The 25529-nt window shown below is 40.0% G+C and overlaps 1 protein-coding gene across 24 annotated transcripts in view; it reads left to right on the top strand.

Moving 5' to 3' along the window:
* The window catches only part of TCF7L2 (transcription factor 7 like 2), a 338204-nt gene extending 336734 nt beyond the window's left edge, over positions 1 to 1470 (top strand). For all 24 annotated transcript variants that reach the window (XM_053692726.1, XM_053692729.1, XM_053692728.1 and 21 more), the window contains one exon: positions 1 to 1470. This exon is cut by the window's left edge and continues 699 nt beyond it. The gene's annotated coding sequence lies outside the window, so the exon portion shown is untranslated.
* The last annotated feature ends 24059 nt before the right edge of the window (positions 1471 to 25529 follow it).

Genomic DNA, 25529 nt, shown 5'->3' with positions numbered 1-25529 from the left:
TATGAGAAAAAAAAAATACATAACTGTTTATGTAGTTCTGATAGGTTACTATGAAAAGACTGACTTGAAGAAGAAGAAAATAAAAAGAAAATGAAAACAAGCAATTTTGAAGCAGCCCTCACAGAAGGAGTTGGTTCTTTATTATTTGTATTAAATACGAGCTTGCGAACCAATCATTTTACATCTAGTTTTTAACCTTCAGGGCACATTGAATGTAGTGCCACTCTATTGTGAAACAACCTTTTATTGTGATGTTACTTGTTAATGTTGAATTGTACAGAAAAAAACAAAGGGTTAAACTGAACAAATGTGTTAATATGCCTCGTTCCAGGGTGGTGGTCATTATGGGGGAAGGGGATACTACATGGAAAATTTGGGTGGGTGGGGTTGAATATATCAGAGCCATTGGACCAGTAGTATTTATTGCTTAGAAATTGCTTGTGTTATATATGTATGTTGTCCTTTTACAATCAAAAATCTGTTTCCCATTTCTTGATGCATTGTATAAAGTTTTCTTTTCTTAGCGTAAGCATCTTATATATATATCATTTGTACAAGGTTTTTAAGTTTATATATAAATTTATATTTTTTTGTTTTGCTGTATGAAACTCAGTGGCCACCAAATTAACATTTTTTTAGCTGCATTTAAAGGATCAATATTGTACAAAAAAACAACAAAACAATCACAATTGCTTTAAAAGCCATTATGAGAAGACTTGAAATTAACAAGGGAAATCGACTTGCGCTGTTTGACCAACAGCATTCTGTAAATTATGGAACACAGCCGAAAAAAACCTGCTCATTGAGACTGTAGAACGTGTACAAATTGATGTGCCAAAATTCCCAGCAACTAATGCCTCCCTTGTTTTTGATGCTGTATTTTTTTGTTCCTCATGTTTTGATGTGATGTTACATAGATAGGTATGTATGTAGTTTTATTGTCATCTATAACAGGTGTATTTGGTAGACAGTTGACTGGGCAGCATTTGAAAACAATGAGGTACAAAAAAATCTACCCCCGAGGGCCAAATCCTGTATATTAGACTAAACTATAAAGGAAACAACTGCCACTTTTATGTACATTTGCTACATATAGGTAGGTAGCAATTCAATAATAAAAATAGGCATGTTGATGTTTCAAAAAATAAAAAATAAAAACAAAAAAACTACATAAAGCTGAAAAGCTCATCATTCATTGAGTGCCAATGTATTTGACATGAAACAGTTGTAAATCTGTCTCTGGTTTTTCTCTGGTTTATTAAGATGCTAACTATAACATTTTTTTGTGAATACTTTGAATGTTTCTAACAGCTGTGATGTTACCGTTCGGTTTTATGCTCTTCTTCCGATTTTAATTTCAAAAATGGTTTTTAAAAACCGTACAATTTTTTTGTAATGAATTACATGTTCATACTGTACAGTATCTGTAGCATGCAGTTCTGGATTAATAAAAGCAACATAGTATGTGCAGATTGTGATGTATTCGTTTATATAGGCTATACAAAATCAGCGTGAGAGGCTGCTAAATGCTTCCTAAATTGTCTCATTCCAAGTTCCATTCAAAATATGTAAGACAATGTATTTTATCCAGGTAACAAACGGGAAAATGTATTTTATCCAGGTAACAAACGGGAAAATGTATTTTATCCAGGTAACAAACGGGAAAATGTTTCACCATCTTTTAAAAAACCCCAAAGCAAAATATTATGATCACATTTTTCATTCTCATTTAATTTATTTGTTGCAAACAAATTTTAAATTCCACTATACCAATGTAGCGCACCAATGTAACATTCAAATTCCACTATACCAATGTAGCGCACCAATGTAACATTCAAATTCCACTATACCAATGTAGCGCACCAATGTAACATTCAAATTCCACTATACCAATGTAGCGCACCAATGTAACATTCAAATTCCACTATACCAATGTAGCGCACCAATGTAACATTTAAATTCCACTATACCAATGTAGCGCACCAATGTAACATTTAAATTCCTCTATACCAATGTAGCGCACCAATGTAACATTTAAATTCCACTATACCAATGTAGCGCACCAATGTAACATTTATAATCCACTATACCAATTTAGCGCACCAATGTAACATTTAAATTCCACTATACCAATGTAGCGCACCAATGTAACATTCAAATTCCACTATACCAATGTAGCACACCAATGTAACATTTAAATTCCACTATACCAATGTAGCGCACCAATGTAACATTTAAATTCCACTATACCAATGTAGCGCACCAATGTAACATTTATAATCCACTATACCAATTTAGCGCACCAATGTAACATTTAAATTCCACTATACCAATGTAGCGCACCAATGTAACATTCAAATTCCACTATACCAATGTAGCGCACCAATGTAACATTCAAATTCCACTATACCAATGTAGCGCACCAATGTAACATTCAAATTCCACTATACCAATGTAGCGCACCAATGTAACATTCAAATTCCACTATACCAATGTAGTGCACCAATGTAACATTCAAATTCCACTATACCAATGTAGCGCACCAATGTAACATTTAAATTCCACTATACCAATGTAGCGCACCAATGTAACATTCAAATTCCACTATACCAATGTAGCGCACCAATGTAACATTCAAATTCCACTATACCAATGTAGCGCACCAATGTAACATTCAAGTTCCACTATACCAATGTAGCGCACCAATGTAACATTCAAATTCCACTATACCAATGTAGCGCACCAATGTAACATTCAAATTCCACTATACCAATGTAGCGCACCAATGTAACATTCAAATTCCACTATACCAATGTAGCGCACCAATGTAACATTTAAATTCCACTATACCAATGTAGCGCACCAATGTAACATTTGAATTCCACTATACCAATTTAGCGCACCAATGTAACATTTAAATTCCACTATACCAATGTAGCGCACCAATGTAACATTCAAATTCCACTATACCAATGTAGCGCACCAATGTAACATTCAAATTCTACTATACCAATGTAGCGCACCAATGTAACATTCAAATTCCACTATACCAATGTAGCGCACCAATGTAACATTCAAATTCCACTATACCAATGTAGCGCACCAATGTAACATTCAAATTCCACTATACCAATGTAGCGCACCAATGTAACATTCAAATTCCACTATACCAATGTAGCGCACCAATGTAACATTTATAATCCACTATACCAATTTAGCGCACCAATGTAACATTTAAATTCCACTATACCAATGTAGCGCACCAATGTAACATTCAAATTCCACTATACCAATGTAGCACACCAATGTAACATTTAAATTCCACTATACCAATATAGCGCACCAATGTAACATTTAAATTCCACTATACCAATGTAGCGCACCAATGTAACATTAAAATTCCACTATACCAATGTAGCGCACCAATGTAACATTTAAATTCCACTATACCAATGTAGCGCACCAATGTAACATTTAAATTCCACTATACCAATGTAGCGCACCAATGTAACATTCAAATTCCACTATACCAATGTAGCGCACCAATGTAACATTCAAATTCCACTATAACAATGTAGCGCACCAATGTAACATTCAAATTCCACTATACCAATGTAGCGCACCAATGTAACATTTATAATCCACTATACCAATTTAGCGCACCAATGTAACATTTAAATTCCACTATACCAATGTAGCGCACCAATGTAACATTCAAATTCCACTATACCAATGTAGCACACCAATGTAACATTTAAATTCCACTATACCAATATAGCGCACCAATGTAACATTTAAATTCCACTATACCAATGTAGCGCACCAATGTAACATTAAAATTCCACTATACCAATGTAGCGCACCAATGTAACATTTAAATTCCACTATACCAATGTAGCGCACCAATGTAACATTTAAATTCCACTATACCAATGTAGCGCACCAATGTAACATTCAAATTCCACTATACCAATGTAGCGCACCAATGTAACATTCAAATTCCACTATAACAATGTAGCGCACCAATGTAACATTCAAATTCCACTATACCAATGTAGCGCACCAATGTAACATTCAAACTCCAATAATAATGCTTACAATAATTCATATATTTCAACATGTCTATTTAATTTAAATAGTTTTTTATTATTGCCCATAAAACATCAACAATAATACTGTGACAGAGAGAAAAAATTACACAGGCCAAACATGTTAAGATTTTCAAATTTCACAAGATATATAAACATATAACAGTTGGAAAAATGATTCATTGTAGGGGAGATCTCTCATTGTAAAGTCTCTTAAGTGTCCAAAAGCATAGTGTCCCAAGTAGCTTTACATAAAGATCCATAACTTAACCATCGAGGACCCATGCCAGCACAAGCTTTATCATTGTCTGTTTAGCTATTGATTGGGCAATTGGTTTTCGACACATGCTCCCTTAAGGTTTCTTATCTTTTTCTCAGATAGTGATATATTCTCACAAGGGAGCATCTTTATATTGGGGGTAACAATGTTAAACGTTTTTGATCACATCAACTATTGTAACTTAACCATAACCGTTAATTCTACTAATAACCTGGAACATAAATAATAAGAGTAATAAAAAGAAAAAAAAAGATAATAAAAATAAAAACAAAAAAAATCAAGGAAAGTAGTGTTTCTTCACTGTACCTTTATCTCTTATGTTATCTAGAGATATCTTACTCATCTAGCCTCATTTTATAATATTCTATTCAGAGCTGTCAATTATCTTTTTATCACCTCTATCTTGGCCTTGTTTGCCCTTCCTTCATCTTGCTGCATTCTCAACTGCTCTAGATCTCCTGTATGTATTACTCTCCATTATCCAATAATACCAGATCTTCTGAAATTGGGTTTCTGTATTCTGTATAAATGCAGCTGACTCATACATCAGATATACCGAGTGGATTCTAGCTAACACTTCTGACCACGATGGAGTATCAACCTTCCAATACTTAGCTATGGCTATTCTCGTTGTGGTGCATAAAATTCTAATGAAGGTGTTGATATGTTTGTTAAGTCTCGGTATGTTTTCATGTAGCAGGGCCTGAGCAGAGGTGAGAGAGATTCTTTCATCTAATACCCTACTCAGCAAAGAGGACAATTCGTTCCATACACTCCTAACTTTTGGACACTCCCACCACATGTGGATATATGATCCCCGTATCCCACAGCCTCTATAGCAAAAGTTAGAGCTCACAATTCCCATACGGGCCGTCTTAGTAGGGGTCAAGTACCATCTGTAGGATGTTTTAAGCACATTTTCTCTGAGATCAGCACTAATAAGTCCCTTACTAGCCTGGTGCAGAGTCTGTGTCCATTTATCTAGGTCCAGTTCTTTATCTAAGTCTGTTTCCCACTGTAACATTAACCTAGTTTTGGTGTTGGCTCTCGTTTCTTGGATGGAGATGTAGAGTCTAGAGATCGCTCTTTTGGACCTAGTAGTTGAAGTGCATAGTTGTTCTAACTCAGTTAGCCGATAACAAACTGTGTGCTGTGAGAGGTAAGTCCTTATGGCTGAGATTATCTGAAGGTATAGAAACCATTGGAGTGGAAGAGGGTCCAGTCTCTGCTGTAACTGGGTGAAAGTCATTATCTTACCCTGAAGTTGCATGTCAGCCACCCTGTACAACCCCTTGTTCTCCCAGTTCTTAATATGATGCCTAAATTCCTTATGTATGATGTTCTTTAAGGGCCTAATCACTGTGTGTGCAGGGAGTAATATCTCTGTGTGACTCAATTGTTTCCACTGGTGTCTAGAATATTGCGTGATCCTGTTCTGAATTAACTTGCGGTCGCTATAGGTTTCATCTCGCCAGAGTATGTCATCTGGGTTCTCCTGCCCCGCCAGTTTTGCTTCTAAGATAGGCCAGAGCACTTCATTTTGCTTTCTACTTAGGATTGAGTCTTGGGCTAACCTTGCTGCTTTATAATAATCTAGTAAATTTGGGGCCCCCACTCCTCCCAATTGCCTATGTCTGTTTAGAATTTGACGAGGGATTCTCGGATGCTTGTTGTCTCTCAGGAAACTATGAATGTCTCTCTGTAAATTTACTATATCTGGGGTCACAATCTTAATTGGAAGCACCCTGAACAAATAAAGAATTCTGGGTAGAATCGTCATCTTAACCGCGGATAATCTACCATACCATGAGAAACCCATCTTACTCCATTTTCTCAAATCTGATCTTATGGTTTTAAGCATCGGGGCGTAGTTTGCCTCATATAACTTAGACGAGTGTGTTGTCAGTTTTATACCTAAGTAGTTAAGCCCGTTCGGTACCCATCTGAAATCAAAATTGGCCTCAATTAGTTTTATAGTGTGTTTTGGTAATGATAGTGGGAGTGCCTCACACTTCTCTGCATTAATTTTGTAGCCTGATATCTGGGAGAATGAGTGTATTGCTTGGTAGACATGAGGGAGCGATACCAATGGCCTGGAGATAGTGAGCAACACATCGTCCGCAAATAGAGTGATTTTGTGATTAAAAGTACCTACCTCCAGGCCAGTTATATCTGGGCAGTTGCGAATATAGGCCGCCAATGGCTCAATACAGATTGCGAATAATAAAGGTGAGAGTGGGCATCCCTGTCTTGTACCATTTAGGATGGGTATATTATCTGATTGGTGTCCAATTGCCCTGATATGTGCTGTAGGTGATGAGTATAATCCTTTAATAGCTTGTAGAAATCTATCTTTAAAGCCCAGTTCTGTCAGCAGTGTTATCATATACCTCCAGTCAACCCTATCAAATGCCTTCTCCGCATCCAACGAAAGGATCAGAGAAGGCACTTTGTGGTCCCACAGAAAGTCTATAACAGATACCATTCTACGAATATTGTCTGGGGCTTCCCTATCCTTAATAAATCCTACCTGATCGGGGTGTATTATTCTGGGTAATATATGTTTCAATCTGTTGGCCAAAATTTTCGTTACTACTTTAAGATCTTGGTTGATTAGGGAGATTGGGCGGTAGCTAGAACAAAGAGTAGGGTCCTTCCCTTGTTTTGGGATGACCACTATCTTAGCTCGTAGCAATTCTGGGGGTATCTCTCCTCCTTCCATTATGTGATTCGCAAACACCAATAAGTGGGGGATTAAGATGTCTTTGAACGCTTTATAATATTCTCCAGAGAATCCATCAGGCCCCGGAGCCTTACCCGGCTTAAGGTCCTTAATGGCACTGATCACCTCTGCCTTTGTAATTTTGGAATTCAGAATTGTATTATCTTCGTCAGTGAGTGGTTGTAAATTTGCTTTTAGTAGGAAAGACCTAAACAGCTCTCTTGTTTCTAGCGTCTGTTGCACCTTTGTGCCATCATATAGATCTCTATAAAACTGGGCAAAGGCGTTAACAATTTCTTGGGGATGGGAGGTTAATCTGCCAGACGTAGTCTGAATAGTTGGTATGGAGAGGATTTGGTAGTTATCCCTGATCTTTTTAGCAAGATATCTATCGGGCTTATTAGCAAAAATAAAGTAGTTAGTTTTCAGTTTCTGTGCTGCCCTAATAGATTGGTCATTAAGAATATTATGTAATTCTTGCTTTTTATTGGTAAGTTTATGTAAGGCTATTTTTGAGTTAGTCGCTTTATGAGTTTGTTCGAGTTTAGCAATCTCAGCATTTAATCTTCTAATTATAGTCTCTTTTTGTTTTTTATACATTGCTTTCTCCTTAATTAGCATCCCCCTGATTACTGCCATGTGTGCCGCCCAGGGTATAATAGGATTTACCGTCGTGTCTATATTAATCTGCCAATATTCTTTTAAATTTTGTAATACTTTGTCTTTTATATGTGGGATTTTAATACAGGTTGGGTCATAGGTCCACGTTTTAATCCTTCTCGGGTCAGTTAAGTCACCAAAACAAAGTATAGTCATCGAGTGGTCTGACCATACACAGGGCAGGATATCTACTGAGTGTAGTGTCGGCTGAATAATTTGGCTTGTAAAAACATAGTCAATTTTTGAGTAGCTGTTGTGGGCTGCTGAGTAATAAGTGGTTTCTTCCCTCCCTCTATTCAACAATCTCCAAGTGTCCTGTAGCGTGTGTTGGTTTAGTGAATCTAAGATATTTTTTGCTGTTACTCCTTGTCTCTGTTTTTTTTTGGAATGTAGAGTAAGAGTCTGTTTAGTCAGTGCCTGCAAGTCAATGTTAAAGTCTCCTGCCAATATAATTCTCCTTCTAGACCAACCCGTCAACAGATTAGAGATCATGTTAAAGAATTTATCCTGCTGTTCATTAGGGGCATACACATTGCACAAAAGCACCTCCTCCCCCCCCAGTTGCCCCAAAACCAACAGGTATCTGCCCTCCTTATCCGATATTGTTTCCTTGTGTATGAATGGGATCGAGGAATGAATTAGGATAGAGACTCCTCTTTTCTTTGCATCTAATGCAGAATGGAATTGCATTGGATAATCTCTTGCCCAATATTTGGGGATAGTGGTTTTCAAAAAATGGGTTTCTTGAAGATAGATAATAGTGGCCCTCAACTTTCTATAATTTGACATCGCTGTTCGCCTTTTTACATCAGTGTTTAAACCTCTCGCATTATGCGAGAGTAAGACTATTCTAGGTAATGACATAACAAGGAATTATCTGTAAGTGCGTGTTTATCTTAGCGCTATATGTATGGAGGTCATGTGGTTGAGTCATACCGCCCCAGGGAACTCTTGTACCTGTATATGTGAAATACTCCCACCTCTGCTCAGAGAACCTCCTCGACCCTTCAGGGTTCCAATCCCTTTGTAAGACAGCTTTAGTAGATGAGACTATAACCCTTGTACAGTGATTTGTACATCTATTTGAGAAAAAAATAAAACATAACATAAAGAACAGTAACTTATAAAAACAAACATTTCGATTGAACATATAGCCAACCAGGAGTTAGGTAAACCTTAAATGCTATCCTAACACAAATTGCTAACATTACTTTACTCCTAAGGAGTGAGGAAACTCATAGTAGATCCCCAGATCTTGTCTCCCGTCAACCTCTCAGGTTTCAGCCTATCCGAGAGGGACAGGAAACAACTTGAAGTGAGTCCATCCCAGTGTTATCTGTTTAAGACAGTTTTCTACATTCTAAAGACTTCAGGTTTTAGCCTTCTTCTTGGTTACTTTCTGCCATTTAGATCTCTGGGATTTTGCACGGGGCTGGGGAAGACCAGATGTGTGTGGTGGGGGTTCTTCTGACAGGTGCTCCGGAGGTTCTAGGTTCAGAAATTTGCAAAGATCTGGTATTTCCTCCACTGTTTTGATTGTAGATGTTTTACCATTTCGCAACACATGTAGTGCAAAGGGGAAGCCCCATCTGTAGGGTATATTATTTTTCCTTAGCAAGAGGGTGAGGGGTCTAAGTGCAAAGCGTCTCTGTAGTGTTTTAATACACAGGTCTTGGAAGAACTGGACTATATTGCCTTGGAATTTGAACGTGGGATTTTGTCTTGCAGCTGATAGAATTTTTTCCCTGTCAGGAAACCTCAGTAGCTTGATGATGACATCTCTTGGGGGTTGGTCCGGCTTAGGCTTAGCTCGAAGAGCTCTGTGTGCTCTTTCTATGAGATATTCAGAGTCCGCCGACTCCCCCAGAATGGCATGGAAAAGCTGTTGTAGATAGTTAGGCAGATCGTCAGCTCCCACTGTTTCGGGTATTCCTTTTAGTCTGATGTTTGACCGCCTGCTCCTATTCTCCATATCCTCTATCTTTTCCTCGAGTTCCATTATGGTTTGGTTCTGAGAGGTCAGGGACTGTGACACCATTGCTACTTCTTCACCCAATTCCTCAGTAGTTGATTCCAGCGAGTCTACTCGGCCTCCTAGTTCCAGAATCTCAGCTTTGATGTCTGTTAGACTGTTAGTAACCATGGTCTGGAAGCTGTCCATTTTCCCCCACAACTTTTCAAAGTTGGAGGATATGTCCTGTTTAGACACCAGGGTTTGCAAATCTGCTTTAGTTGCAGGGGTGAAATCCGCAGAGTTCTCCTCATTTTCTGAATCCATTTCCTCTTCAGTTTCAGCTAAGATCTGTTCTTGTGATTTGGGCGTTTTCGTGGCTTTGAAAAATGTGTCCATAGACAAGGGTTTTCCCCCCTTGTCCCCCTTAGACCCTTTTCTGGCTGCCATAATGCGTGCTGTAGTAGATGGTTAACTCTTGCAATAATCTTAATTAATGAGTATCAAATCAACAAAGCAGTTCCAATATCTCAAATTTATCTTTTTAAAGGTCCCAAGTCCTGCAGGACCCCTGCTCAGGAGCTAAGTGAGGCCTTCCCCTGCCACCAACACACTATCTTCTTATGCTCATCTGGGTTTCTCACTTCACTTTACTTATCTGCCCATTTGGAGATCTTATCAGGCTTCTGCCTTAGCATATGTATTAGTCGTAATAAACAAATAGAGCCATTTACATTTTTGTTAGCAGTCAGAGATTTTATGGGCTCTTTACAAAGCAATCATGTCAGGCTGCAAAGGTGAACCTCCTCAAATCATCACTTCATGACTTGTATCAGTTGCCTACTTTTATCTGAGCATATACAGCTATTCACCAAATAATTATCACATAGCAAGTAGGTAATGAAAGGTATAGTGAGCTCTCCTCTCCCCAGGGTATGTGTCCACACTGGACAGAGACGGTTAGGGAGTCTGGGATATGACCTGCTGACACGCTGTTCAGCAGGAAATGGAGGGGAGGGAGAGCAAACTGGTATTAATCAAATGTCTCAGTAGTTAAACTTATTTCTCACAGAGCAAACAGGGTTCAGCTTCTTGTGTCTATTTTTCTTTTGGTGAGAGTTCAGACCGCACCTTTCCACATACAATGTCCCACTGTAATTCACAAAGAAATATAGTGGAAAGATGGCCGCGCTGTATTGCGCACTTATTCTACCCACGTGGCTTCAGGCAGCCTAAATATCAGGGACCGCTCCCCAGCTTCTCCAGTAAGACTACCCCACCTCTTACTTTCTTTCCTCCTCTCAGACCTGGGTTAATGCTCTTACCCCTCTCCGGGTTAAATCTGCTGCGTGATGTGTCTACGCCGTAAGGCCTCAGCTTTCACTTCAGGCGGCAAGTGCAGCATTCCCCTCCGTAACTGCCTCAGTAGCTTGTGTCCCGGTCCGAGGTAATGGTACTTGTATTGCGATACCGGATCGGGTCCCCGACCCTCCGGATCGCTGTTGAGGGGTGTCTGTTGTGGTCCGGTGTCAGCCTGCCTCCCAGCTCCTGTTTAGCTGCCGCGCTCACAAGCGCTGAACTTCGAAAACTTCTGGCTGCTTTCAAATTATAGTTTCAAATTATAGTTAGGTGGTTTCTGCCATATAGTCAACACTTTTCCTTAAGTTAAAAAGTTTTATAAGGTCGCAATATTAGGTTTTATATGCAATAATTCAAGGAGCTCAGCAAAAACACGACTGCTCCTGATGGCTGCTGGCTCCGCCCCCCCTCAACATGTCTATTTAAAGGGATAGGGAAGTCAAAATGAAACTTGCATGATTCAGACAGAGGGGCCGATTTATAAAAGTGCCGACGGACATGATACAATGTAGCGCATCATTTCCGCTGCACATCGATAAATGCTGACAGCATACCCTGTCAGCATTTATCATTGCACAAGCAGTTCTTGTGAACTGCTTGTGCAATGCTGTCCCCTGCAGATTTGGGGCCAATTGGCCGCGTCAATCAGTCCGATCGTATAGGATCAGACAGATTGATGTCCGCAGCCTCAGAGCAGGCGGAACAGTTATGGAGCAGCTGTCTTTAGACTTCTGTTTCCGGGGAGCCTAAAGGCTTGCACAGAAATGGGGGCATCAAGCACCATTCAGAGCTTGATCATTCATCCCCAGAGCAGGTCATTTTGAGACACTTAAATTTACTTCTATTTTCAAATGTTCTTTGTTCTCTTGGTGTCCATTTAAACTGTTGTTTAAAATTGTATGTTCTATCCAAATAAAGAAAGAAAATTTGGGGCTTTCCTGTCCATTTAAATGTCCATTTTAATGTAATATTTGGATATTTGAATGTAAATTTATTTTATCTAGTTATAGAAGGGGAAATATTTTACCACCTTTGTTTAAAACCCCCCAAGGAAACAAAAAAAAATTGTTGCGTTCTTTCATTCTAAATTTATTATACTGCGAGCGGACATGATACGATGTAGCGTATCATGTCCGCCGCACATCGATAAATGCCGACAGCATACCCTGTCGGCATTTATCATTGCACCATTACGGCCGCTAGCAGGGGGTGTCAATCAACCCGATCGTATTCGATCGGGTTGAGTTCTGTCTGCCGCCTCAGAGCAGGCGGACAGGTTATGGCGCAGCGGTCTTTAGACCGCAGCTTCATAACTTATGTTTCCGACGAGCCTTGTTTAGTGCAAAAAAAAAAAAAAGTTAAAATTCTGCTATGCTGATATAGCGCTCCCAATATCCAATGGTAACATTGAAAGATTAAAAAATGAATGTTTAAAAGTGTTCATATATTCCAATGTAAGTATATCTGAATGAACATCTGAATGAACATCTGAATGTACTATTTGAATATTTAAATGTATACAGGTAACAAGGACTTATTAAATGTTACATTTGATGTTTAAATAATAACATTTGTTAACATAGGAACAATTAACTGAGAAACAAAAAGAACCTTCCTCTATTTATACATAAGGCAGAAAATTGGCTTAATTGGCTGTTCCTCTCAATCAAGATTTATAAATACCATGAATATGTAGGGGAAACCCAACATGAATATTTGCAGGGACTAAGGCCAGTAGAATTCTTGATTGTATTGATAGAAGTGTTTGCAGTCGAAATAGTAAGGTTCTTATGCAACTTTACAGATCACTAGTTAGGCCTCATCTTGAGTATTGTGTGTAGTTCTGGAGACCATGGGGCCGAATTATCATTGTGCAAGCGGACATGATCCGATATAGTGGATCATGTCCGCTGCACATCGATAAATGCCGACAGCATACGCTCTCTGCATTTATCATTGCACCAGCAGTTCTTGTGAACTGCTGGTGCAATGCCGCCCCCTGCAGATTCGCGGCCAATCTAGCAGGGGGTGTCAATTGGGTGATTTCTGGCAATGTCTGTCCGCCGCCTCAGAGCAGATGGACAGGTTATGGAGCAGTGGTCTTTAGACCGCAGCTTCATAACTTGTGTTTCCGGCAAGCCCTGAGGCTCGCCGGAAAAACGTTGCATCAAGCTCCATACAGAGCTTGATAAATATTCCCCATAATCTCCTGAAGGGTATAAATAATCTAGAATCTGTTGAAAGAAGACTACAAAATGGTACATGGTCTTAAAAATAAAGCTTACCAGGAAAGGCTCAATGACCTAAATATGTATAGCATATAGGAGAGAAGGGAAACTGGTGATATAAATGATATTAAGGGGCTTAATAAAGCCGAGGCTCTGTGTATTTTTACAAAGAGAGCAATTTGAGAACAAGTGGACTTGATCTAATACTGAAGAGTAGTAGGTTCAGAATTTCTGGGATGAGCATAGGATATGAATTAAATAAACTTGCACAAGAAATTTTAGCAGGCTTGTTGGGCCAATGGTTCTTATCTGCTGTCAAAATCTATTTCTCTTGTAAGGTGTATCCAGTCCACGGGTTCATCCATTACTTGTGGGATATTCTCCTTCCCAACAGGAAGTTGCAAGAGGACACCCAAAGCAGAGCTGTCTATATAGCTCCTCCCCAACCCCCACCTCCAGTCATTCTCTTGCAACTCTCGACAAGATAGGAAGTATCAAGAGATATGTGGTGACTTAGTGTAGTGTTTCCTTCAATCAAGAGTTTGTTATTTTTAAACGGTACCGGCGTTGTACTTTTTTACTCTCAGGCAGAAATTAGAAGAAGAATTCTGCCTTGAGGTTGATGATCTTAGCGGTTTGTAACTAAGGTCCATTGCTGTTCTCACACATAACTGAAGAGTATGGGAAAACTTCAGTTGGGGGAACGGTCTGCTGATTACCTGCTTTGAGGTATGTTCAGTATTTTTATTTCTAGAAAGATGAATAGAAGTTCTAGAAAATGTTGACAGAGCCTTGTGTATTTGAGGTAAGCTAGATGCAGTGATTAAACAACAACTGGGATCATGCTTACAAAACAGGGTAATACTCATGTTAATACTCATATTAATTAGTGACAAAACGTTTACATGTTTCAAATATAGGAAGTTTTTTCTCTGAGGGAGATAAATCTTTATTTGGGGCCTAGTTTTCCACATGGATAGTCAGATACTCCTAGGAGTATTTTCTTGAGGCCCCTCTGACATCCAGTACATGGTGGGAGGGGCCTATTTTCGCCGCTCTAAATGCGCAGTTTTCCTTCAGACTGAGACATCCAGCTTCCCTAGAGGAGTCCTCTGGCATCTGAGGACCATTATAAAGGCTTTAGTTCTTCACTAAATCATATTTTAGGGCAGGTAGGAGCCTCAGCAGAGCTGTGGCAAGGTGCTCAACTGTCTTTTACCGGTGGTTGATGTTTTTTGAATCCGGTTTGGGGGCTAAGGAGTTAATCATCCATTTGCAAGTGGGTGCAATGTTGCTTTAGTCCCTTACACACACTGTAAAAATTTCGAAGACTTTACTATATTTTTACACTGTTTTGCAGTTTAAGTGCTAGTTTTTTTCTCTTAAAGGCACAGTAACGTTTTTGTTTAATTGCTGTTTCACCTGGTGGTGTTTTCCAAGCTTGCTTGTCTCATTACTAGTCTGTTAAACATGACTGACATAGAGGAAACTCCTTGTTCAATATGTTTGGAAGCCATCGTGGAACCCCCTCTTAGAATGTGTACCAAATGTACTAAATTTCTATAAACTATAAAGACCATATTATGGCGCTTAAAGATTTATCTCCAGAGGATTCTCTGACTGAAAAGAGGGAGATTATGTCATCTAGCTCTCCCCATGTGTCAGAACCTATAACTCCCGCTCAAGTGACGCCAAGTACATCTAGCGCGTCTAATTCTTTTACCTTACAGGACATGGCGGCAGTTATGAATGCTACCCTCTCAGAGGTATTGTCCAAACTGCCAGGGTTACAAGGAAAGCGAGACAGCTCTGGGGCTAGAACTAATACAGAGCTTTCTGACGCTTTAATACCTGTGTCCGATATACCCTCACAATACTCAGAAGCCGAGGTGAGCTTCTATCTGTGGGTGACATATCAGACTCAGGGAAGGCGTTGCTTCAGTCTAATTCTGAATTGACAGTGTTTAAATTTAAAGGGACAGTCAACCATAGAATTGTTATTGTTTTAAAAGATAGATAATCCCTTTATTACTCATTCCCCAGTTTTGCATAACCAACACAGTTATATTAATGTACTTTTTACCTCTGTGATTACCTTGTATCTAGGAACCTTCTAACAGCCCCCGATCACATGACTGTGACTGTTTATTATCTATTGTCTTAAATTTAGCATTGTATTGTGCTAGATCTTAAATAACTTTCTGTGCCTGAACACAGTGTTTTCTATATGGCCCACGTGTACTTTCTGTCTCTTTGTGTTGAAAAGAGATTTAAAAAGAATGTGATAAGAGGCAGCCCTCAAAGGCTTAGAAATTAGCATATGAGCCTACCTATGTTTAGTTTAAACTAAGAATACCAAGAGAAAAAAGCAAATTTGATGATAAAAGTAAATTGGAAAGTCAATTAAAATTAAAAGTCCTATCTAAATAATGAAAGTTTAATTTATACTTGACTGTCCCTTTAAGCTTGAACACCTCCGCTTATTGCTTAGGGAGGTTTTAGCGACTCTGGACGACTGTGAACCCATTGCAGTTCCAGAGAAATTGTGTAAGATGGACAAATACTTTGCAGTGCCTGTTTACACTGATGTATTTCCAGTCCCTAAGAGGTTTTCGGAGATTATTACTAAGGAATGGGATAGACCAGGTGTGCCGTTCTCTCCCCCTCCTGCTTTTAAAAAGATGTTTCCCATAGATGCTGCCATACGGGACTCGTGGCAGACGGTCGCAGTCTCTACCCTAGCTAAGCGTACAACTATCCCCATCGAGGACAGTTGTGCTTTCCTAGATCCTATGGATAAAAAATTGGAGGGTCTCCTTAAGAAAAATTTTATACATTAAGGTTTTATTCTCCAGCCTCTTGCATGCATTGCCCCAGTTACTGCTGCAGCCTCTTTTTGGTTTGAGTCTCTTGAGGAGGCTCTACAGGGGGAGACCCCGTTAGATGATATTTTAGACAGGATTAAAGCTCTTAAGTTAGCTAATTCCTTTATTTCTGATGCCGTTTTTCATTTAACCAAGCTAACGGCTAAGAATTCAGGTTTTGCCATTCTGGCACATAGGGCGCTATGGCTTAAGTCCTGGTCAGCAGACGTTACTTCAAAGTCTAAGCTTCTTAACATTCCCTTCAAGGGACAGACCCTATTCGGGCCTGGCCTGAAGGAGATCATCTCTGACATTACCGGAGGAAAAGGTTAAGGACCAAACAGAATAATTTTTGTTCCTTTCGAAACTTCAAGAGTGGTGCAGCTTCAGCTTCCTCTAATACAAAACAAGAAGGAAATTTTGCCCAGTCCAAACCAGTCTGGAGACCTAACCAGGCTTGGAACAAGGGGAAGCAGGCCAAAAAACCTGCTGCTGCCTCTAAGACAGCGTGAAGGAGTAGCCCCCGATCCGGGACCGGATCTAGTCGGGGGGCAGACTTTCTCTCTTCGCCCAGGCTTGGGCAAGAGACGTCCAGGATCCCTGGGCACTAGAGATTGTTTCCCAGGGATATCTTCTGGAATTCAAAGGTTCATCTCCATAGGGGAGATTTCATCTCTCACAACTATCTGCAAACCAGATAAAGAGAGAGGCATTCTTACGTTGCGTTCAAGACCTACGGGTTATGGGAGTGATCCACCCAGTTCCAAGGGAGGAACAGGGTCAGGGTTTCTATTCAATATATAGTTCCCAAAAAAGAGGGAACTTTCAGACCAATCTTGGATCTCAAGATCCTAAACAAATTTCTCAGGGTCCCATCCTTCAAGATGGAGACAATCCGAACCATCCTCCCTATGATCCAGGAGGGTCAATATATGACTACCCTGGACTTAAAGGATGCTTATCTCCACATTCCGATTTACAGATATCATCATCAGTTCCTAAGGTTTGCCTTCCTAGACAGGCATTACCAGTTTGTGGCTCTTCCCTTCGGGTTAGCCACGGCGCCAAGAATCTTTACGAAGGTTCTAGGGTCTCTTCTGGCGGTTCTAAGGCCACGGGGCATAGCGGTGGCTCCTTACCTAGACGACATTCTAATCCAGGCGTCGACTTTTCAAATCGCCAAGTCCCATACGGACATTGTTCTGGCCTTTCTGAGGTCTCACGGGTGGAAAGTGAACAGAGAAAAGAGTTCTCTCTCTCCTCTCACAAGAGTTTCCTTCCTAGGAACTCTGATAGATTCAGTAGAAATGAAAATTTTTCTGACAGAGGTCAGGATATCAAAGCTTCTAACTTCCTGCCATGCTCTTCATTCCACTTCTCGGCCGTCAGTGGCATAGTTCCGTTTGCCCGCCTACATCTCAGACCACTGCAACTTTGCATGCTTCATCAGTGGAATGGGGACTACACAGATTTGTCTCCTCTGTTAAATCTGGATCAAGAGACCAGGGATTCTCTTCTCTGGTGGTTATCTCGGGTCCATCTGTCCAGGGGAATGAGTTTCCACAGACCAGAGTGAACTATAGTGACGACAGATGCCAGCCTTCTGGGCTGGGGCCCAGTCTGGAATTCCCTGTAGGCTCAGGGTTCGTGGACTCAGGAGGAAGCCCTCATTCCGATAAACATTCTGGAACTAAGAGCGATATTCAATGCTCTTCAGGCTTGGCCTCAACTAGCTGTGGCCAGGTTCATCAGATTTCAGTCGGACAATATCACGACTGTAGCCTATATCAACCATCAGGGGGGAACAAGGAGTCCCCTGGTAATGATGGAGGTTTCAAAGATAATTCTATGGGCAGAGGTTCACTCTCGCCATCTCTCAGCTATCCATATCCCAGGAGTAGAGAACTGGAAGGCAGACTTTCTAAGTCGGCAGTCCTTTCATCCGGGGGAGTGGGAGCTTCATCCAGAGGTATTTGCCCAGCTGATTCAACTATGGGGCAAACCAGAACTGGATCTGATGGCGTCTCGTCAGAACGCCAAGCTTCCTTGTTACGGGTCCAGGTCAAGGGATCCCCAGGCAGCGCTGATAGATGCTCTAGCAGTGCCCTGGTCCTTCAGCCTGGCTTATGTGTTTCCACCATTTCCTCTCCTCCCTCGTCTGATTGCCAAGATCAAGCAGGAGAGAGCTTCAGTGATTTTGATAGCACCTCTGTGGCCACGCAGGACTTGGTATGCAGATCTGGTGGACATGTCATCCTTTCCACCATGGACTCTGCCGCTGAGGCAGGACCTTCTACTCCAAGGTCCATTCAAACATCCAAATCTAATTTCTCTGCGTCTGACTGCTTGGAGATTGAACGGTTGATTTTATCAAAACGTGGTTTCTCCGAGTCGGTCATTGATACCTTGATTCAGGCTCGAAAGCCTGTCACCAGGAAAATCTATCATAAAATATGATGTAAATATCTTCATTGGTGTGAATCCAAGGGTTACTCATGGAGTAAGGTCAGGATTCCTAGGATTTAATCTTTTCTCCAAGAAGGATTAGAAAAGGGATTATCAGCTAGTTCCTTAAAGGGACAGATTTCTGCTCTGTCTATTCTTTTGCACAAGCGTCTGGCAGATTTTCCAGACGTTCAGGCGTTTTGTCAGACTTTAGTTAGAATCAAGCCTGTGTTTAAACCTGTTGCTCCGCCATGGAGTTTAAATTTAGTTCTTAAAGTTCTTCAAGGGGTTCCGTTTGAACCTTTGCATTCCATAGATATCAAGCTTTTATCTTGGAAAGTTCTGTTTTTAGTGGCTATCTCTTCGGCTCGAAGAGTTTCAGAGTTATCTGCCTTACAGTGTGATTCCCCTTATCTGATCTTCCATGCAGATAAGGTAGTTTTGCATACCAAACCGGAGTTTCTTCCTAAAGTAGTATCTAATAAGAATATCAATCAGGAAATTGTTGTTCCGTCTCTGTGTCCTAATCCTTCTTCAAAGAAGGAACGTCTGTTACACAATCTTGACGTGGTTCGTGCTTTAAAGTTTTATTTATAAGCTACTAAGGATTTTCGTCAAACATCTGCATTGTTTGTTGTCTACTCTGGAAGAAGGAGAGGCCAAAAGGCTTCAACAACTTCTCTTTCTTTTTGGCTGAGAAGCATAATCCGGTTAGCTTATGAGGCTGCTGGCCAGCAGCCTCCTGAAAGAATTACAGCTCATTCTACTAGAGCGGTAGCTTCCACATGGGCTTAAAAAATGAGGCCTCTGTTGAACAGATTTGTAAGGCGGCGACTTGGTCTTCGCTTCATACTTTTTCTAAATTTTACAAATTTGATACTTTTGCTTCGGAGGCTATTTTTGGGAGAAAGGTCTTACAGGCAGTGGTGCCTTCCGTTTAAGTTCCTGCCTTGTCCCTCCCTTCATCCGTGTCCTAAAGCTTTGGTATTGGTATCCCACAAGTAATGGATGAACCCGTGGACTGGATACACCTTACAAAAGAAAACAAAATTTATGCTTACCTGATAAATTTCTTTTTCTTGTGGTGTATCCAGTCCATGGCCCGCCCTGTCACTTTAAGGCAGGTGTTTTTTATTTTTAAAACTACAGTCACCACTGCACCCTATAGTTTCTCCTTTTTCTTACTTGTCTTCGGTCGAATGACTGGAGGTGGGGGTTAGGGGAGGAGCTATATAGACAGCTCTGCTGTGGGTGTCCTCTTGCAACTTCCTGTTGGGAAGAAGAATATCCCACAAGTAATGGATGAACCCGTGGACTGGATACACCACAAGAGAAAGAAATTTATCAGGTAAGCATAAAACATAATTTATGTAAGAACTTACCTGATAAATTCATTTCTTTCATATTAGCAAGAGTCCATGAGCTAGTGACGTATGGGATATACATTCCTACCAGGAGGGGCAAAGTTTCCCAAACCTCAAAATGCCTATAAATACACCCCTCACCACATCCACAATTCAGTTTAACGAATAGCCAAGAAGTGGGGTGATAAAAAAAGTGCGAAAGCATATAAAATAAGGAATTGGAATAATTGTGCTTTATACAAAAATCATAACCACCACAAAAAAAGGGCGGGCCTCATGGACTCTTGCTAATATGAAAGAAATTAATTTATCAGGTAAGTTCTTACATAAATTATGTTTTCTTTCATGTAATTAGCAAGAGTCCATGAGCTAGTGACGTATGGGATAATGACTACCCAAGATGTGGATCTTTCCACACAAGAGTCACTAGAGAGGGAGGGATAAAATAAAGACAGCCAATTCCTGCTGAAAATAATCCACACCCAAAAATAAAGTTTAACGAAAAACATAAGCAGAAGATTCAAACTGAAACCGCTGCCTGAAGTACTTTTCTACCAAAAACTGCTTCAGAAGAAGAAAATACATCAAAATGGTAGAATTTAGTAAAAGTATGCAAAGAGGACCAAGTTGCTGCTTTGCAAATCTGGTCAACCGAAGCTTCATTCCTAAACGCCCAGGAAGTAGAAACTGACCTAGTAGAATGAGCTGTAATTCTTTGAGGCGGAGTTTTACCCGACTCAACATAGGCAAGATGAATTAAAAATTTCAACCAAGATGCCAAAGAATTTGCAGAAGCTTTCTGGTCTTTTCTAGAACCGGAAAAGATAACAAATAAACTAGAAGTCTTACGGAAAGATTTCGTAGCTTCAACATAATATTTCAAAGCTCTAACAACATCCAAAAAATGCAACGATTTCTCCTTAGAATTCTTAGGATTAGGACATAATGAAGGAACCACAATTTCTCTACTAATGTTGTTGGAATTCACAACTTTAGGTACAAATTCAAAAGAAGTTCGCAACACCGCCTTATCCTGATGAAAAATCAGAAAAGGAGACTCACAAGAAAGAGCAGATAATTCAGAAACTCTTCTGGCAGAAGAGATGGCCAAAAGGAACAAAACTTTCCAAGAAAGTAATTTAATGTCCAATGAATGCATAGGTTCAAACGGAGGAGCTTGAAGAGCTCCCAGAACCAAATTCAAACTCCAAGGAGGAGAAATTGACTTAATAACAGGTTTTATACGAACCAAAGCTTGTACAAAACAATGAATATCAGGAAGAATAGCAATCTTTCTGTGAAAAAGAACAGAAAGAGCAGAGATTTGTCCTTTCAAAGAACTTGCGGACAAACCCTTATCTAAACCATCCTGAAGAAACTGTAAAATTCTCGGTATTCTAAAAGAATGCCAAGAAAAATGATGAGAAAGACACCAAGAAATATAAGTCTTCCAGACTCTATAATATATCTCTCGAGATACAGATTTACGAGCCTGTAACATAGTATTAATCACAGAGTCAGAGAAACCTCTTTGACCAAGAATCAAGCGTTCAATCTCCATACCTTTAAATTTAAGGATTTCAGATCCTGATGGAAAAAAGGACCTTGTGACAGAAGGTCTGGTCTTAACGGAAGAGTCCACGGTTGGCAAGAGGCCATCCGGACAAGATCCGCATACCAAAACCTGTGAGGCCATGCCGGAGCTACCAGCAGAGCAAACGAGCATTCCTTCAGAATCTTGGAGATTACTCTTGGAAGAAGAACTAGAGGCGGAAAGATATAGGCAGGATGATACTTCCAAGGAAGTGATAATGCATCCACTGCCTCCGCCTGAGGATCCCAGGATCTGGACAGATACCTGGGAAGTTTCTTGTTTAGATGGGACGCCATCAGATCTATTTCTGGAAGTTCCCACATTTGAACAATCTGAAGAAATACCTCTGGGTGAAGAGACCATTCGCCCGGATGCAACGTTTGGCGACTGAGATAATCCGCTTCCCAATTGTCTATACCTGGGATATGAACCGCAGAGATTAGACAGGAGCTGGATTCCGCCCAAACCAAAATTCGAGATACTTCTTTCATAGCCAGAGGACTGTGAGTCCCTCCTTGATGATTGATGTATGCCACAGTTGTGACATTGTCTGTCTGAAAACAAATGAACGATTCTCTCTTCAGAAGAGGCCAAAACTGAAGAGCTCTGAAAATTGCACGGAGTTCCAAAATATTGATCGGTAATCTCACCTCCTGAGATTCCCAAACTCCTTGTGCCGTCAGAGATCCCCACACAGCTCCCCAACCTGTGAGACTTGCATCTGTTGAAATTACAGTCCAGGTCGGAAGCACAAAAGAAGCCCCCTGAATTAAACGATGGTGATCTGTCCACCATGTTAGAGAGTGTCGAACAATCGGTTTTAAAGATATTAATTGAGATATCTTTGTGTAATCCTTGCACCATTGCTTCAGCATACAGAGCTGAAGAGGTCGCATGTGAAAACGAGCAAAGGGGATCGCGTCCGATGCAGCAGTCATAAGACCTAGAATTTCCATGCATAAGGCTACCGAAGGGAATGATTGTGACTGAAGGTTTCGACAAGCTGCAATCAATTTTAGACGTCTCTTGTCTGTTAAAGACAGAGTCATGGACACTGAATCCATCTGGAAACCCAGAAAGGTTACCCTTGTCTGAGGAATCAAAGAACTTTTTGGTAAATTGATCCTCCAACCATGATCTTGAAGAAACAACACAAGTCGATTCGTATGAGATTCTGCTAAATGTAAAGACTGAGCAAGTACCAAGATATCGTCCAAATAAGGAAATACCACAATACCCTGTTCTCTGATTACAGACAGAAGGGCACCGAGAACCTTTGTAAAAATTCTTGGGGCTGTAGCTAGGCCAAACGGCAGAGCCACAAAGTGGTAATGCTTGTCCAGAAAAGAGAATCTCAGGAACTGATAATGATCTGGATGAATCGGAATATGCAGATATGCATCCTGTAAATCTATTGTGGACATATAATTCCCTTGCTGAACAAAAGGCAAGATAGTCCTTACAGTTACCATCTTGAACGTTGGTATTCTTACATAACGATTCAATATTTTTAGATCCAGAACTGGTCTGAAGGAATTCTCCTTCTTTGGTACAATGAAGAGATTTGAATAAAACCCCATCCCCTGTTCCGAAACTGGAACTGGCATAATTACTCCAGTCAACTCTAGATCTGAAACACATTTCAGAAATGCTTGAGCTTTTACTGGATTTACTGGGACACGGGAAAGAAAAAATCTCTTTGCAGGAGGTCTCATCTTGAAACCAATTCTGTACCCTTCTGAAACAATGCTCTGAATCCAAAGATTGTGAACAGAATTGATCCAAATTTCCTTGAAAAAACGTAACCTGCCCCCTACCAGCTGAGCTGGAATGAGGGCCGCACCTTCATGTGGACTTAGAAGCAGGCTTTGCCTTTCTAGCTGGCTTGGATTTATTCCAGACTGGAGATGGTTTCCAAACTGAAACTGCTCCTGAGGATGAAGGATCAGGCTTTTGTTCTTTGTTGAAACGAAAGGAACGAAAACGATTATTAGCCCTGCTTTTACCTTTAGATTTTTTATCCTGTGGTAAAAAAGTTCCTTTCCCACCAGTAACAGTTGAAATAATGGAATCCAACTGAGAACCAAATAATTTGTTACCCTGGAAAGAAATGGAAAGTAAAGTTGATTTAGAAGCCATATCAGCATTCCAAGTTTTAAGCCATAAAGCTCTTCTAGCTAAAATAGCTAGAGACATAAACCTGACATCAACTCTGATAATATCAAAAATGGCATCACAGATAAAATTATTAGCATGCTGTAGAAGAATAATAATATCATGAGAATCATGATGTGTTACTTGTTGCGCTAAAGTTTCCAACCAGAAAGTTGAAGCTGCAGCAACATCAGCCAAAGATATAGCAGGTCTAAGAAGATTACCTGAACACAGATAAGCTTTTCTTAGAAAGGATTCAATTTTCCTATCTAAAGGATCCTTAAACGAAGTACCATCTGACGTAGGAATAGTAGTACGTTTAGCAAGGGTAGAAATAGCCCCATCAACTTTAGGGATTTTGTCCCAAAATTCTAATCTGTCAGACGGCACAGGATATAATCGCTTAAAACGTTTAGAAGGAGTAAATGAATTACCCAATTTATCCCATTCTTTGGAAATTACTGCAGAAATAGCATTAGGAACAGGAAAAACTTCTGGAATAACCACAGGAGCTTAAAATACCTTATCCAAACGTTTAGAATTAGTATCAAGAGGACCAGAATCCTCTATTTCTAAAGCAATTAGTGCTTCTTTAAGTAAAGAACGAATAAATTCCATTTTAAATAAATATGAAGATTTATCAGCATCAACCTCTGAGACAGAATCCTCTGAACCAGAAGAGTCATCAGAATCAGAATGATGATGTTCATTTAAAAATTCATCTGTAGGGAGAGAAGTTTTAAAAGATTTTTTACGTTTACTAGAAGGAGAAATAACAGACATAGCCTTCTTTATGGATTCAGAAACAAAATCTCTTATATTATCAGGAACATTCTGCACCTTAGATGTTGAAGGAACTGCAACAGGCAATGGTACTTTACTAAAGGAAATATTATCTGCTTTAACAAGTTTGTCATGACAATCAATACAAACAACAGCTGGAGGAATAGCTACCAAAAGTTTACAGCAGATACACTTAGCTTTGGTAGATCCAGCACTAGACAGCGATTTTCCTGTAGTATCTTCTGACTCAGATGCAACGTGAGACATCTTGCAATATGTAAGAGAAAAAACAACATATATATAAAGCAAAATTGATCAAATTCCTTAAATGACAGTTTCAGGAATGGGAAAAAATGCCAAAGAACAAGCTTCTAGCAACCAGAAGCAATGAAAAATGAGACTAAAATAATGTGGAGACAAAAGCGACGCCCATATTTTTCGCGCCAATAAGACGCCCACATTATGTCGGAACGCCGACATTTTTGGCGCAAAATAACGTCAAAAAATGACGCAACTTCCGGCGACACGTATGACGCCGGAAACGGAAACGATTTTTTTGCGCCAAAAAAGTCCGCGCCAAGAATGACGCAATAAAATGAAGCATTTTCAGCCCCCGCGAGCCTAACAGCCCACAGGGAAAAGTCAAATTTTTGAAGGTAAGAAAAAATGATTAAATCAAATGCATTATCCCAAATATGAAACTGACTGTCTGGAAATAAGGAAAGTTGAACATTCTGAGTCAAGGCAAATAAATGTTTGAATACATATATTTAGAACTTTATAAACAAAGTGCCCAACCATAGCTTAGAGTGTCACAGAAAATAAGACTTACTTACCCCAGGACACTCATCTACATGTTTGTAGAAAGCCAAACCAGTACTGAAACGAGAATCAGCAGAGGTAATGGTATATATAAGAGTATATCGTCGATCTGAAAAGGGAGGTAAGAGATGAATCTCTACGACCGATAACAGAGAACCTATGAAATAGACCCCGTAGAAGGAGATCACTGCATTCAAATAGGCAATACTCTCCTC

The sequence above is a fragment of the Bombina bombina genome, chromosome 9, assembly GCF_027579735.1.
Source record: "Bombina bombina isolate aBomBom1 chromosome 9, aBomBom1.pri, whole genome shotgun sequence".
In the NCBI taxonomy this organism is placed as follows: Eukaryota; Metazoa; Chordata; class Amphibia; order Anura; family Bombinatoridae; genus Bombina; species Bombina bombina.
The sequence above is the reverse complement of the archived record's forward strand: the minus strand, read 5'-3'. Positions and strand labels throughout refer to the sequence as shown.